Genomic DNA, 18,328 nt, shown 5'->3' with positions numbered 1-18,328 from the left:
GATAATCACTACTGGTTCCGATATTGCTTCAGCTAGTTCTTTATGTACCCTAGGATGAATTTCATCAGGCCCTGATGACTTGAATACATGTAACGGATCTAAATATTCTTTAATCTGTTCTTTCCCTGTTTTGTGTTCCTTCCCCTTGTTGTTAATATTAATTATGTTAAGTATCTGGTCCCAATTTACCTTTACACTGAAGAATGAAGAAAAATAGGCATGAAACACCTCAGCCTTCTTGATGTCATCTGTTATTAGCTCTCCTTCTCTGCATAGTAGAGGACCTACGCTTTCCTTCATCTTTCTCTTGTTTCTCTTGTATCTATAGAACTTCTTATTGCCTTTTATGTCCCTTGCTAATTCAAATTGTGCTTTAGTCATTCTGATTTTGTCCCTACAGTCTTGTGCTACTATTTTGTACTTATCCTTTACAATTTGTCCATATTTTCACTTTTTGTATGATTCCTTTTTGATTTTCAAGTCAAAGAGTTTCTGCTGGAGTCATATTGACCTCTTACTATTCTTCACATTGGGACAGTTTGCTGTTGCACCTTATCTCTTTGAGAAACTGCCAGGTCTCCTGATCTCTTTTTTCCCTTAGATTTTCTTCCCATGGGACCTTATCCACTAGTTCTCGGGGTTTGTTAAAGTCTGCTTTTTTAAATCCACTGTCCTTATTCTGCAGCTCTCACTCCTTCCTTTCCTTAGAATCATGAAATCTATTGTGTCATGATTCTTTTCACCCAAATTGCCTTCAATCTTCAGATTCACAATCAGTTGCTCCCTGTTAGTCAGAATCTAGTTTAAATATATCCCTCCAAGTCTCAGTGATTCCAATAAAGTCATAATTTAGCTTATGCACTCTAAAATGGTGAATAGATTCCCCCACTGTTTTCCCTCTTGTTGCAGCTATGACCTTACTGTAATTTTCCATTCTCCACCCCCCTCCCCAACATCTAGCCCTCTCTTTTTGTATTCCTATCTGTGAGATTTTGTCACCTTCCCCTGAATTGGATGTGGAATTCCCATCGCTGGAGGTTTTTAGGAACAGGTTAGCGAAACACCTGTCAGGGATGGTCTAGGTATACTTGGTCCTGCCTGAGTGCAGGGTTGGACTAGATGACATCTTGAGGTCCCTTCTGACCCTATTTTTCTATGATTCTGTGGGATACCGTACTGTGGTTAAAACACAAGACTGTAAATGAGATTAGAATTCCTAATTTTGCCACAGGATTCCTGTGTGACAGGCACAAGATACACTGATGTCTCCTATGAAGAGCTGTTCAGCACAAAATCTCCCATGTGAAATCAATGGCAGTTGTATATACACAACCCCTCTGAAATCCAGGCCCCAAACCTCTGTGCCTCAGTTTCCCCAACTTTATTACCTGACAGGAGTTGTGATACTTAATTCATAAAGGTCAACTTTTATTTAAAAAAATGAAACACAGCCTACAGTGTGCTGTCTAAGTGCATAGTTAGCTCCTAAACAAGCTGGCATGTTCCAAGTGTGGAGCGCTCACCACACCTCCCCCCCCCCGATGACTACAGGGAGCGGGTGTGTGTAACACACTCTGACAACCAGCCTATTTATTTAAGAGACTAAATCAAGGCTCAGGAGCTTAAATTTGGGGCTCTGTTTCTGAATTCTGGCTTTTTTTTTTTTCGGGAGCTTAGAGATCCTCCAGAAGTTCTAGTGAAATGAAAGGTACAATTACTACATTATTTGTGAATAGAAAAAAAATTTACTTGCTGATGTTGGTGTTACCTTCTTGAAATCAAGACTGAGTTCGCTATCTTTGGGGCCTGTGGGTGGCATTAAATCCTGTTGAGGAAAGATGCTCAGGTGGTAGTTTTCCTATGTAGTTAGGGAAGAGGAAAAAGGCTAGCATTAGTAATATATCAATAAATTTAGTCTCCACTTACTCTAATCTTGCCTAATCTGATTGATCTTTCTTGCAATAGTTTCGTGAATCGGATTCCAGATAAAGAGATCCCGAGAACTTGTAGATACATAACACATTACCACTTTATCACGATCAGTACTTTTTTTTTCAGTCAAGATGTTTTTTATTAACTTTTCTACAAAAAATGTACATTCCATATTAAAGGTTACACATCTTTCAAACAGATCTAAGCCTATTACAGTAACAATAGAAGGCAAACCAAGAGGTTACACCAGAAAACTAAAGTGAAAGACGGAGTGCCTTTACTATTAAACTAGCAAAGTGAACAGACACAATTTTAGTTGTGTCTTTCATATATTTTACACATTTGTAACCAAATTAGTAACAAGATATTCTCCAATATAAATTTTAAAAAGCCTTATGCTTACCTATTAATTAAGAATAATGGAATGCCATAAGCTTTTGCATGCTACTGGTACTGTAATATGGTTGATTAAAAATTCAGTATACCTTACATATATTAAATTCCTACTATACCATGAATTGGCTCACTATACTCATTCGAGTAGTTCCTCTGAATTCAACCTAAGCAGGATTTGGTCTATGTATTTTAAAAGAAAAATATGAGCATTCATATTATAGTGTGTGTGTGTAGTGGGCTGAGGATGTGGGGGGAGAAAATGGAGGGATGTGTTTAAATTATCCAACAATTTGGCAGCCACTGGAAAACCTGAAAAATTCAAATATTGTTTGAAATCCTGATTGGCACAGGAACATTATTTTAACACTAGTGGAGCTACCAGATAGAGTCAGAGTAAATACAGTTATTATTTTAAAAATTAATCGTTTGTCCTTGTAAATTAAACAGTTCTATCAAGTCCACAAAAACGTTTAACAATCCTCGTAGACCATCTGTACGGAGACCATTGACATTTTACAACCTTGAAGTTAAAGGTAAAATCTCAGACATTCCTGCAAATCTGGAGGAAATCATCTCTCTCACTACATATGGCACAAATTTCAACTTCTAATAGTTTAGGAAGAGTTTATGGCAGACTATCCGTACACTCATAGTACTTAAATTTGATGACATACGGGCCCCATCCCGCAAACAGATCTGCAGAGATCTGTATCCTTATTCCTTTGTGGAGTTCCACTGAGGTCACTGGGGTTCACATGAGTCTAAGGGCCTGCATGTGCAGCTCTGGCCACAGGATTGATCCTATGATATTTACCAATTACTTAGCCCTGGTCTACGTTACACAGTTAGGTCGAAGTAAGGCAGATTATGTCGACCCAACTCTGTCAGTGTACACACTACAGCCTTGTTCCTGCTGATGTAAGTGCCCTGCTTTCCCCTCATAATAATTCCACCTCCACAAGAGGCGTAGGGCTTATACAGTGTAGTTAGGGTTTATCCAGTGTAGTTACTTACACTGGCTGTTGGCTCTCTTTTTTTTGGTCAATTTAACGGCTCCAAATTGACAAGAAAGTCCTCCAGGCTCCTACTGAAAGTCCTCCACTGCCCAGGCTCCCTGGTCCCAGCTGGGCTGCTCCTCCCTGCTTCCGGTTCCCAGATGGGTTACTTCCCAGGCCCCCCACGCCCCACTCAGAGCCGGGCTGCTCCCAAGGTCCTGGCTCCCCGCTCCACACCAGGAGCCTGGGAGGCTGCCTGGCTCCAGGCAGGGAGGCAAGATTCCAGGTGACTGCCCCACTCCCAGTGGGGAGGTCAGAGCCCCAGGGGCTGCTGTGCTCCCAGTGGTTAGCAGGGAACCGAGAGCCTGGGGACGAGCAGCTGAGATCCCAGCAGGGAACAGGAAATGGAAAGCTGTGGATGGGGAGCGGGGAGCTGAGAGCAGAGCTGAGTGCCTGGACTCTCAACTCCCCACACTGTCCCTCTTAGATTGGTGGAAGTGCTCCTCGAGAGGAAACGCACCACCAACCGAAGAAGGGTAGTGTGGACATGAACCACCGCAGTAAATACTTAAGTTTTTAGTGTAGACATGCCCTTTGTGTAATATTCACCATGAACGGGGGCCAGCACAAGGCCCACTTAAGTCTTCAGAAGAAGCACTGCAGAAATGCAAATATTGTTTTTAGTGAAACTTCTTAAGTTGCCCCATTACAATTTACTTAGGGCTTAAGTGGCATGTGGCCTCAGGCTGGCTCTCTTTACAGGGTTGAATTTCCCCCTTGGAAGAGAAATGGAGAGCAAGCTGATGAAATTTGCTGGTTACAACATTATTTTGAACTCTAAAAACTATGGAGGATTGTAATAAACTACAGCTGGTATAAAAGTATGACGACAGGGCAGCATGATAGCTAATGGCAAGTGAAATTCAGCTTGGATAAGTTTATAGTAATGCTCTGGCAACAATAATCTAAAATTTCCCTTGTAAATTGATAGACACTGAACTTGTGGGCTGCTCTGAGGCAAAAGGGCTTGAATCATCCCAGCTAGCTCAATATGCACTAAAGGCCATTAACAAGGGAGCTCATCTCACACATCACTGTGTGTGTTGTCACACGCATTGGTTATGATCCCCCTCCCATGTATACCATCGTAAATTTAGGTCGGTACATTATAGGGGCATTTTACACATTGAAGAATGAGATATCAGTCACTAATAAAATGATATACCAGACTTGATGGACCAGTTGTCTTTTCCATTATGGCAACTCCTATGCTCCTAAAATGTTATCTTAAATTTCCATGGAGCATTTAATCCTGAAGGATTCACAAACACTTTAAAGACTTTACGGACTATATACATCAGCAGTGTCAAGCATGAGGCCTGCAGGCTAGATCAAGCCCATGGGATGTATTAATGTGGTCCATACCCAGATTCCGCAGAATCTAAGGTTTCATTTTAAAAAGTTAAACTTCTAACCTATATGGTTGAGAAGATAATCTTCTAAATGTGAGCTCAGTGTAAACGGGTGTAGTTTTGTCTTCCTGAGTCTGCAAAAACAGACAGCCTGAAACAACAACTGAGTAGTTTGAATTCCCCTACCATCTCCCTTTCCACCACCACTATGCATCTCATTGGGTGTCAATTATTAAACTTTGCATGTCCGTGTTAACTATTTAATTGCTAAACATTTTAGCAGATGAGAAAGGGGAGAAGCCCACAGAGGGGGAATATTGGGAGTTGCTGCTGGGAGGGAACCACAGAAGGAAGAAAAGCAAAGGCAAAGAAAGGGCAGAGAAACAGAGAAAGGATGGAGAAGGAAGAAAAGTAAAGGGCAGAAACAGTAAAGGTCTTAAAGGTAAGTTCCCACTGAGTGATACCAAAACTGACAATCAGATAATTCAAAAAAAAATGCAAATAACTAAAAATGTATTTACTGCATAAAGGCCATGTGCTTCTAGCCTTCATCTTCAGACTTCTGATTAACATCAGTGGGAGAACTGCTGTGGATTGAGGTAGTACCTAGTCCTCAATTGGACAATGGACCATAATTATAATTGGAATTTGGTACTCTTCACAGAATGAATTTGACTGATAACCCTGTGGCTAGAAATCTCCTCAACCCATCACAGTAAAAGGATCTGGGGGTAGACCCAAGGAACTCCACCCAATAGGCAGTGTTTAGGATAGGAAGTGAAGAAGAATACCATATGCAGTTGAAATTGTTAGGGGAATTTTAGGCTGGCACAACATAATTACAGAAATTGGGGTGTAGTTAAGATGCTCAGAATAAATTCTCTCCTCAAGCAAAAAGTGCCATGAAATCTTTAAATGGTCAAGACTCCAATTTAATATATTCCTTAAAGACAGCACCTACAGCAAAGCAATGGCTGAAAATACTATGACAGAGCATTTGTTCATTACTGACTCAGAAAGAAGAGTGATACTTACCAATTCACCAATAATGCCTCCTGCACTTTCACTTGAAGGGTTCAAGTACTGACCATCCTGGACACAGTTTAGTTTGCAACATCTGATAATATCTCAGCCCAAAATGGTATGGCTGTAGGCCATAAAGTAAGACGTGAGAAAATGGAGAGCCAAGGACATAAATTTTGTGAGCCCACCTGACCAGTCTAGCATAGGCGAGTGCATGTTTCCTGAATCACACTGAACAGGCATGTAAAATATCTGTTCCTTGATGTATCTGGCAGATGTGATGCCAGAAATATTTTCCCCCTGATTTATTTTTGTAGCTGTAACTAGTTCTCTATACTAAACCTACAACCCTAAACTAATTTTAGGGCCATTTATTTTTATGTCTACAAACAGCAGAATTACCCAAATGTTAAAAGCCCATGTTCATGTGGCCATAAAGCACTGCGAATGTAACTATTATATTTCAGATTTTAGTTATCAAACACTGACACTTTGGGAAATCTCTTGAGCACAGTGTTCATATGTTTGAGTCCCAACTTTTTTAACCATTTATTCTGTAAAATATACTTCAAGTAGATTAGAAAAAAATAAATTAGAAATGAATTAAACATACACATGGAAACTCATTGCAACTAACTTCAGCTTATTAAGACAAATATATAAAACTTTATATTACACTCTAATTCAGTCACAGTCTATTGCTACAGTCAATAGAGTCAAATAACACACTATCAAGCTGTCTAGATTTCTCCTAGTGTGTTAAATTCCATGCTTTGTCTGTCAAAGTGCATCAGTCATCACTCTAAGTCTAGAACGTGGCATCCAAATCTGCAGCAGTAGCAGCAATAGTGGATGCCACAGAATCTGGATGAAGTATTTTCCTTTAGAATGTCATTATTTTATGATCCTAGTATCAAACTCCTTTGATAGTTAGTAACAATGTTTCTAGCAGTGCTAAGTAAGCTAGCTTTAATTGACTTGACTGAAGTTACTGTATAGGAAAGTTGGATCTTGCTTTCTGTTATTACTATTGTTTGTACCTGGGTACTGTTTATTTCTTCGTATTGCTTAACTTGTACCATTCCTTTATACATTTTGTAGGCAGAAAAGCTTGCATGGTCACTTTCCTATGGCATATGTTTCAACAAAAGACATATTTGGAACAATAATGGAGGCAACAGAAATAGACATGGGAAGAAACAGAACTTAGGTAGTTGAATTCATGACTTGATTGATAATGCCTGGTAACACTGCTAAAACACTGATTGATGTAAATTCTTTGCTGAAGCTCTTTATACACTGCACAGGTTTGATTCCAAAAGATGTGTGTTTTAAGGAAGCATATATTTCACCCTTTCTATGGATATCCCATTGTTAATACCAACTAAAATTCCACACATGAATCCTGGGGAAAATAGTGAATTACTCATCATATGTAATCATGCATTATTTGACTCCTCTTACTACAGATTAATTGTGACATGGTTTAAATGATGAGACAAAATAGACCTTGAATAGTTAGTAAACAATGGACAGAATATTTCAAACTATGTCTAAAAGTGCTCATCAACAGTTGGAAGACGTTAAAAGTAAGAGAGTTTACCAAACCCATTGTCATTTCACTGATATAGAATTTGTTGGGGAAACTGCAGGGTGGGCCTGCATTTTGAGATTAACTCTTTGGCTGCTTTGGCTGAGGAGGCTTTTATCCTTTTCTACAACCTATTCAAACACAGGTCTTTCTTAGATCACTTGGTTGAGAATCACACTGATAGTTTGTAGTACTTCCACTTTGCTTTCCATCCAAGAATCTCAGAGCATCTTACAAACATTTGTTTATTAAGCTTCATTACACCCCCATGAGGTAACCAAGTATTGTTACATACATTAATACAGATGAGCAAATTGAGGCACAGAGTAAGTAACTTCATCAAGACCATAAAGGGTGCCTATGGCAGGATTGGAAATAGAACCCAGGTATCTTGAATTCCAGTCTTGTGTTTTAAGCACAAGACCATCCTTTCTCCTCTAATAGCATATTGCTTGTGTCTGGCTGCACTGTCAGATTACAGCGGGCAGATGGCTTAGAGAAGGCACCAGTCAATTTCACCTAGGAAAGCCATCATATGAAATATAGTACCATAGGGTTTTGAGCAAAATAAAATGGGTGGCTTGCATTGCCATTTATAATGCATTCAGGATATTTAGCCAATCTGCTGGCTGAACTGAATGAAAATTCCTACCCTACCATACTGGTTACAGGGTACCTTGTGATTTAGAACTTCAACTAACTGCTTTTGTTTTTCATTATTCTACTGAAATGTAAATGCTGGGCTGTTTCATTGTAAGATTACCCTGAGGGGAGAAAACACTCCATTTTCATAAAATATACTTCAATACATTATTTCATTCTTTCATTAGTCACTTTTGTCACTTCATATTTTGATGCTTTATAATTAAGTTATATGGAGCCCTGAGCATCTATGCCTAATAGAGTGGGTCTCATAAAAGGGTTATCTGGGGTAGACCCATTCACATCTGCTTCACATTCTCTAAGCCCAAACCAGAAGTGTTCATAAAGACACATTTTAATATGCTGTAAATACAAGTGACCTGAAGAAGCCATACACAACAGAACCATACTAATTTGCATTGATGAATGAGTGTAGATAAAAGAGGTTAGTAGACTAGCAAATGATAGGATGGAGCCAATGCTGGTGATGGCAAATTTCCCATAGGGCATTGCAGAAAAAGCAAGCCATCACTTGCCCTGTCCCTCCACTCAGAGAAACTCTAATCAACTTACATATGGGTTGGAGATAGACTCAGGGTCTCACTGTTCCTCTGGAGCTAAGCTACAGCAATGGGAACAGAGAGGAATAACCTGGTGGCCTCCAATGGGGCTAGAAGGCCTTGAGAAAAGCTATTTCTGCTACTTACCAGCAAGAGCTGCTCTTAGGAGAACTGACATTTCCCCCACGCTCCCCACAGCACTGGGCCCAACAATGGTAGAAGTTAAAGACAGCCACCAACTTTTTATTGCTGAGGAAAATATGGGACATTCCCAGTTCGATTCCCTCTCCTGGGCTCAATGCTCTTGGGAACATGAAGAAGAATTATTGCAAATGAGGTAGGTTGGAGGGTTTCCCGTTTTCCTGGTTCCCCTTAACTCCTTGGCTATAGCAGAGCTACAGTAGGAGCAGTGAGACTCTGGCCTTACTCTGCAACCCTCAGAGCACCACCCGCAGCTGCCTGTTAAAGCTGATTATCTCAGTCTCGGATCTTCAGTGACTGCCAGAGATGTGGCCAAGTGATGATACGTGCTCATCCTCAGGCCCACATGGAGCAGGATGTCACTCATAATGACCAACCCACATAGCTGCTCTGGAGCACAGTAAACTGCAAACCTCCAAATTCACTTTCAGTGTGGGTCTGCAGATTACTGCAGTGCCAATACGCAAGGTCTGATTATACCTCACCGTTACAGAAGGAGCCAAATTATTTGTTCATTTTACAACAGCTGCATTTTACTACTGCAAAAAAAAAAAAAAGCAAACAGAACAGAGTTTTCTACATCAAAATGATCAGTTAACAAAACTCCTTTATATATTAGCATCTAAATGTTTTTCCAATGGACTTCTAATCTGCATTATTTTTAGTGTGCTTTATTTTTACATTGGGATTTTTGGCACACCGCCAGATTCTGTAGTTTTCCTAAACAATATGGACCAAAGTTTCACTCTGAACCAAAATCACGCCTCCAAATCCAGGGTCACAAGCTGTGATTAGTTCAAAACCCACACAACAAAGTCAGGCCTTGATTCTGACATCACTTTAGTATGGGACTATTCACATGAGTAAAACTATGCAAGCGTGTAAGCATTTGCAGACTGGGGCTTGATATTTTCATGAACTCAAGAGAATACCTGTGGTTGTAATCTTATTTCAAAACAATTCTCTGTCTTGATCCTAAATAGAGTACTATTAGAGAATATGTAATGATGCACCTCAACATGGATTCATTAAAATATATGATCCTCTTAATAAAAATAAACTAAAAACAAGAATAGTCTGAGGATATGGTCAATTTAGTATTTTTGAGAAAAAGAGTCTGAAACAAAACTCAAGATCAGTCCGACACCTTCCCTTCCCCATGTCTAAATGCACTGGGGGACAAAGGGATTTGGAATCAGAACCAGGAACCTGAAACAAAGCTTGTGGTCACCTACAGCTGACTAAATCAAAACCTCAGAGTCAAATACTCCTAAACCTTAGAGGTGGGTTTAAAATCCAAAACTTTTGTGTCTTGGATCTACCTTTGTTAAAAATAGTACATTTTCTATAACAAGGGACCAAAACACTGTAGCAATCCTGTTGCAAGATGCAGCCTTTGGGAACATTAAGCTACAATACCAGTGTGTGTGGTTTTTAAGTGGCATTTTTAGGATTAACTGTGGCTGGGGGAGGACCTCTCCTTCTATAATATTTATTGTTGTCTGCTATATCTTATAGGAAAAAATGGCATTTCCCCTATTTGATGCATCTAAACCACACATTGCATATATAAAATGGTGAGGGAAAAGTTACATTTGTATACATCCACTATCCTTATACCACAGTTCTGATACGAACACTCATCAGTAACACTGGTGATCATTTTAAGGGTGTTACAGTGCTTAGTTTGTAATATTTCACAATGCATCATTCACCACTTAAATCCCCTTCCTTTATTCACTTTACTCATTGTTCCTTCTTGTGCATCCTGTGTTCTTTCTGAGGCCTCTGAGTCCGATCCATTAGTTGTAGCCAAAATTGCAACATTCCCTTCTGCTGGCCATCCACCAGCACAGCATGCTAACTTTATGACTGCAGCAGAACACTGTGCCTAAACAAGCTCTCATGATTAGCTACTTCGGTCAACATGAATAATGGATCGCCTGGGCTGAGTCAGGCCTGAACAGGCTGGATAAGCCCTCTCCCTGGACCTACATGATGGTCCTTAAACACAGTCCCAATGTAATTTTAAACTTCACTTCATCATACTGATAGGCTACAAGCTACCCTCCTATGAACACAATAAACACAGGGAAATAGATAAACTACTTTGAGAAATACTATGACAATACCACCTGGGTATGGAACACATGCCAGTAGGGCCACATTTTCAGCTGCCCTCAAAGGCAGCATCTGAAATTGTCTTTCCAGTTGCAAGTGGCTGGGTGGGCAAAACACATATTTGCAAGTACAGACAGGCTCACTACTCTCTGTATGAACCAACCTTTATTTTTAATTTTCATGAATTTTGAAGATAATAAAGTCTGTCTTTTTTTAAACTTCATTGTTGTGTCTGGTGTATCAACCCCTGGTTTGCCTTAAAATTCCTGCTGTGAGAACTCCATTTGCTTTAATGAATTTTGTTTGCATAACTGACATCAGGTTAAGCAGTTATTGCAAGGTAATATTACAACCTAACCAATAGTTAACAGGTATAGAAGCTCTGACAAGGAATAGTCTGAAACCCACACACGATGCAATTCTTTCTGGCAAAGGGAAAAAGACAAGTGTAGGACCAATTTATGCATAAACTGGTCACATTTTCACACATAGCCCCAATTATCTAAAAAGGGTTTAACATTATATTTATATTGATAAGCTTAACAATGCTGAACCACGACTCTCGGATGATCTGTTACAATTCACATCCAAAGAGACCAGAAGGAATAATTGGAAACCCTCCAGCATTTCGAGAAATAGAAGCAGCCTTGAAAAAGATGAAAACTGCTGTACAAGGTCTGCCTTTTGCTGAAATTACAACATAAATTCCAAATGAAGGATGGCTAAGAATAATTCAACAATTACTAATTCCCTTCTAAAGACAGAAGGAATGCTACAAGATTAGAGAAATTGAGTCATCCCAAATGTCTCCATAGGAGCTGGAGATTGTAATGACTACAGGCTGAATGAGACACTTGATAGACTGTATCATTGATTGATTGCAGGGGGGTTTGAGTGGAATAGCCTGGTTTTGTGTTATGAATATCAATAGTTGGCTATATAAATTGTGAAAATACTTGCAAATAATTATGGAAACCTCTCATGCTAATCAACACTGTTTAAATTAATCTCAAGATACACTCGACTTTTCTTAACTGACCACAGTCTTTTGACATGTTTTCTAAGTCAATGGCATCCCTAAATGTCTAACTGATTTTACTTATGAGTCAGTACTGCAAGGCTCACTAAAGAAGTGTAAGTATCACAAGTAATCAGTAACCAAACTTCTCTCCCCAATCCTTGCTTTAGCTGATGAGTTTTGGATTTTTTATGAACCAGTTTTATTTTCCAAAATCAGGTCTTACTATAAAAGGGAAGAAGCTATACCCAGAGGATTGCCTATAAGCAGCAGTGAAACCAAGGTGAAGTCATATACAGGCTTTTGAAAATGTATTATAAAGGAAGAAAGATAATAACACCACCCAAAAATCAATACTATATCTTAGAACAGACATAAAGACTGTTTCCTTCCCCCTGCCCTTCGTCCAAAACTTGAGCACAGAAGTACAGGTATCACAGAAAGTCTGCTTTGGTTGCAGTGTCTAATAAAGCGGTGTTCCCATTTTTGCTGCAATAGCATTTGAAAATGAAAAATGAGGTTTCAAAGAGAATTTGCCAAATTCACACACACACCATTTCAAATTAAAAACGAAAGGCCAAAAATTCTAAAAATTGACTAACGTTGGATGACTAAACACATATATAAGCACCTAAAGTAGTGGCATGATTTTAAAGAGGTGCTGAACAACCACACACCCCACGTACATACACTGATTTAGCAATCTAATTTTAGACAGACAGTTATGAACATTTTGTCTTAAATGTAGACCTGAGCCTGGTAGGCCTTGCTTTGCTCAAAGAAACTCCTAAAACAAAATGCCATATAATAATCTAAATAGATTCTTATACCATGCTCATCACTGTAGCATCTGAGCATCTTCTATTAGTGCACTAAGCAAGATGACTTAACATCTGTTACATGTGGTTAGTTCTCTCATCCTCTCCTCAGGGGCAGAAGTATGTGGGGCATTACGCTACTGGTGGGTCCTGCCTAGTCTTGGAAGACCCCCAAGATCCCTGATGGCTAATAGGACTTTGAACAGTATCCAAGAAATAGAAATACTTGCAACTTCCAGCTGATACTTCAGCCTCAATTAGCTGGTTTCTTGAGATCTTGGAGCCTTACAGGGCAGATGGAGCCGAGAATTCTGCCCATCTGTATAAACTGGGTTTTTAAGTGTCAAAATCTACAGATAGCCAAATTTTCCATTGAAGCCAGGTAATTCTTTAACTCATGTCAGTAGTTGGGTGCCTAACTATTCAGATTTGCACAAGCAAATTCCAATTTACAGTAAGATTATAGTGCCATGATTGTGTGTGAGTAGGAACACACACACAATTGTAGGGTATTCATTAGAGTATCTCTAAAGTGTGTTACCAACATTTACTAGTGGATCCTCACAACACTTACTCTTTGAGGTATATTAATAAATATTATTGTCCCATTTTATAGATGGGAAAACCTGAGACAGAAGTTAAAGGATTTATACTGACTCACTGTGTGATTTTGGGATAGAGACAAGATTACATTTCAAGAGTTCTTAGCTTCCAACCCCATGCTCCCAAAAAGGTAAAACCAGACTGGAATGCATCAACTGACAGTTTTGAAATAAACAAAGACTTATGGGACAAAGCTGGAAAAGGTGATTTGCTACTGTAGAAGGAGTCTTTCATCTCAAGTCACTGATATGAATGTGATCAAGATTAGTACTGGATAAACACCACCTCCATTAAAGTGTGTTCTGCGGCCCATGTGAAATTAATTGATGGCCTCAATTATATTTTTAAAAATTACCATAAACCTACAAAGAGACTGGACTGCCTAAAATAGAGTGACTCCCCAATGTTATAACCCTGGAGCCCAGGGTATGGACATGAAAAGAATGTACAGCAGAAAAGCAAAGAAGGATCTATACAGTAGCATGATAAGGACAATAAGCAGAACTCATATGCTATATTTCCCTCCCACAAGTTAATGTCCATTTCAGCCTCTAAATCTTTCCATGCATCTCATTCACTAACATTCTATAAACTCTACAAATACCTATCACAGGAAGGATTTCTAACTACTCCCGTCATATGTCTTCATTAAGCTTGTAGATGAATGAGTCCCAATTGACTGGAGTTAGATATAGATGGACCGGGACCATAATCCCAGAGCTAAATAAACCGTTGAGGAAGTTCAGGTTTAGGTCCAAACTACACAGTTCCGTCCCCTGTGTCTATAGACAGAGAAATTAAAACTCCTCTATTCAAACACACTGAGGCTTTGGAAAATACAAATCCAGATCTGAACTGTGTGCCCTGGATGCATCTCTAGAGTGATACAAAATAATCCCATGTGAAGTTCTGGTACTGAAGATCAAAGGTTGCAGAGCCAGACAATGTCTAAATCACCATTGCTTACTTTTTTTAAATCTGTGTAGGCTAACTGATAAACATATGTAAATAACTGATTAATATGCATAACAGACTTCGCCTTAGCAGGCTAGGAACACCATGGTCCTTCTTGTAGAGCAGTGAATGTCTTGGAGTTGCAGAACACTTGTTGCATACGTGAATAATCCAGAAATATGAAGTAAGGCAAGGCACTCCAGCTAGGGTGACCAGATAGCAAGTGTGAAAAACCGGGACGGGGGTGGGGGGTAATTGTCACCTATATAAGAAAAAGCCCCCAAAATCACGAATGTCCCTATAAAATCGGGATATCTGGTCACCCTAACTCCAGCAGTTCATCTTCAGAAAACATGTCATTTATGTACAGACTCTTAATTCCATTCCTCCTTCTATTTTCCTTTCAAATGTACGTTTTGTGTGGAGCTATCCATCAGACAGCACTCTATCAATGAGATGTGTTATTGCTGTGTGTGTGTGTATCCTGATAATCCTGATAAATATGTAAATCTGCCTTCTCTAGAAAAGTGTGTGGAAACATATTTGACTTGAAATCTTTCACTGAAAAAAGATTTCAGAAGGGTACAGATGACATTTTTCCCCAATTAAAGACTGAAGCTGGAACCCTTATAATCTGAAGAAATGTATCATATAAAGAGAAAATTTTATTGTACAACACAGCCAGAGCCTTCTTTATGGCTAAAGGGAACGGAACACAAGTCAGGGAGCAAGTGTGTAAAAGTGGCTTAAAAGTGGCTCGGTGCCAGGCCAATCTTTGGCTATTTTAGAGCAGCCTAGGAATTCTACAGGAAGTCAAAAAACAGCTGAAAATCAGCGTACTGCAGCCATGCCCCATTTCCTCCAGCCACACTCCCTATGCCTGCTGGGCACAATCCCTGATCCTATGATAGCTTTAGACTAGCTGATGCGCACCCTTACATTGAAGTAATCCTATTTGAACCCATTAAAATAATGGCTTTTCAGCCAGATAACACTAGCATGGAAGTGCAAAGTGGCCACCTTGCCACACTTGCCTGAAGTTGATCTAATGTAAAACAACGAATTTGGCCCTTGACCAGAGAAAAAGGAAACATATCACCCCTCCAGTCTCCAGTGGTTCCCCACAAACTCTTCCCAATAACTCTTCCATCTTCACAAAAGCAAGTGGCACAGTTTTCATAAAATAGAAGGCACACCGTCCATGCCACTATGACTCAGCCTCTGCCCAGGGGAGAGCCTTTTTTTCAGAAACAGTGAGTTGCTGTATTTGTGGCCAGACCAAGGTAGGACTCAAGTAGTGATCATAACCACCAACATGGAGGCTTGTAGCCTACTGCAAGCAGATGGCAACAAAATACCCAGACAACAGCCATATAGCCCTGTGTGGGTGCTGGTGGCTATTCTAACAAAATGCTGCAGACTGCCATCATATACTATTTTCAGAGATCTGCACTGATAGGTATTAGTACATTGGTTTTTGGGTTTTTTGGGGTTTTTTTTTTTGAAAGACAATTGATCATGGAGGCATATGAAAAAAATTAACTCCCCATCACAGTAACATGGATTTCACTCTCTAATTGATTTTTTAAAAAAGGCAAAACCATCAGCTGTTTTGAATGGGCTCTTAAATATGACCATTTACAATAATGTGTACGAAAAAATGAGGAAAGGATTTAAAGATCTCATCTGGCAAATTGCTTTGCTGACAAATAGGTATTAAATGCAGTTTATCCTGGCCATAATTAGGCGCCACTTTTGTAGCATTGTGATCATTACAGCTTTTCCCCCCTTCTTCTTCCTCTTTTTAAGAATTTACAAAAAAAATGACATAACATTAGTGGATCCCTTTTGGAAAGAAAATACACAGGCTAAGCAAATAAGAGTAAAATTCTTGTGTAATGATAATGAGGATAATAATAATATCCTCCCATAACTAGCTAACCAAATCCTTATAGTGTGATTCAGCCAATTTAAAATTAGATATAAACTTCTGCACTGATCCATTTGCACATGCAAAAATGCATCTGTGATGCAAACTAGCATTTGCATGCACAACTTTTGCAGTTCTAAGTGTAGAAGTCCATAATATAGAATAAGATTTTCTTTTTTATATCCCTATGCATCAGCTACTTTGAAACAATACTGTTCCCAATTCTTAATTTTAACTCCAACTGTATATAAAATGTTAAGGACTACATTTATAAAGAAGCGTTTCTTTTATGTAACACCATATTTGGGACCAGCTGGATAGACTTATATAAATTGCCAGCTTTTAGACCACAAAAGGCATCCTTTTTTAGAAGAAAAGTGGAAGCCAAAACTTTCTGCTTATAAAATATTTTTATGAGATAACAAATATCTCTTTGGGTAGAAAGTGGAAAATATAAACATGAGACCATAGCGATCTGAAGATACGGTGCATTTTAGCGGCACCTTTTAAAAAGATATCACAAAAAAAAAGAAACCCTTTTGCTATATCTTCCTGTTCAGAGCGGCAAGGTACATCCTTCTATGACAAGTAATTCAGTAAGTCACTTGTACTGCATATCCCTCTGAATAAGATTTGTCTGAGTTCAATTTTTTGTTTTTTTCAAATACATTCTTATTTATTTGAAATGACAGTATTTACATCTCATAGCTTATTAACGCCAATCACCCACTTCGGTAATTAAAAAAGACATTGTTGTCTATTTACATCGATCAGAACACAGAAAGATGTGGTGAAATGACTCTAATGAAATATTTTTGTAAGTCGTAAGAGTGGATAATTATGGGCACAGAAAAACTAAACGTACTGCTTCTTTTAATGAAATCAATATCACATTGTTCAATTAAGTTAGTGAAGCATAGCTCAGTGATCACATAGATTGATGTGAGATTGACAAATATTTTAAATGATTGTGCAGCTAACAGACTGCTTTATTCAGTGGTACCTGAAATAAATTCAGTTGTTTGCAGAGTTCACCATATTACGTCAGAGAGTTGATGAAATAAAGTCAAAATGATCTGTTGTAAAATACATTAGCTGAAAGGTAAAAGAATCACATTCTAAAGTTCTCCTAAAGGAAATGGAGAGTTTTTGTCATTCAAAGGAACTTTTTTTTTCCTTTTAGTGGTGTCCATCTGTTGATTTTAAAAGAGATTATGTTTTAAATGGAAACAATATTTTAGGACTTTTCCCCCACATGCAGCATTGTTCAAATTTCAAAGGACATTATATTTCATAACTAACACATATTACTTATTGCCCTTTACAAAATATTCTTGGCAGAAGGTTAGAAACTGACATTTCCAGCTGAAAATAATGCAGTGTCAAATAAGAAAACTGCAGGGTATAATTTTTAACACTCATATCTATTATTTTAAACATGAAACATTGCATCAGCTTGACATTAATTGATATAATAGGGACAGAAAAGGATAATGCAATTTTAGTGGCTATCTACATTTAATTAACTGGCAGCAGTAGCCTGTGACAAAAGAAAACTCTACTACGAAAAATAGAGCCTGTTTGTACACCTCCTTTCATGCATTATTGAAACACAGTGTCATTATGCGATATAATAAGTGCTCAAACAGTCAACAACTAATAAATGCAGACACAAAACTTTCATAAAAGTTAGTAAATACAGTATTGTATGGAAATTCTGATGCAGATTAGCTCTCATGTTCACTGTAAAATGTTTTATTATGAAAAAATGAATAAGATACTTATCTTTTAAATTGGAGTTTAATATTTTATTAGTGCCAGCACATAATTCTCATCAAATGGCAGGAAACTCTTTTTTGTATGGATATAAATGTCTAGAGTTTAATATTTCAAAGATAAGTACCTACTACTGCATCTATCACATTGCAGCTTAATGGAATTTACTTATTCTTAAATATTTATACTGTATGTGTGTTTGGTTGTCAAATGATTGCATAACTACTGAGTTAGAACCGATAAGGCAGTGCAACAACCTTGTGAATTATTACTTTTTAAAAAATCCAAGTATTTAAAATGTTTAATAAGGTATGGAAATGTAAATCCTGCCAATTTTCTACCTGGCATTCCTGTGG

The sequence above is a fragment of the Chelonia mydas genome, chromosome 12 (genome assembly GCF_015237465.2).
Source record: "Chelonia mydas isolate rCheMyd1 chromosome 12, rCheMyd1.pri.v2, whole genome shotgun sequence".
Classification (NCBI taxonomy): Eukaryota; Metazoa; Chordata; order Testudines; family Cheloniidae; genus Chelonia; species Chelonia mydas.
The sequence above is the reverse complement of the archived record's forward strand: the minus strand, read 5'-3'. Positions refer to the sequence as shown.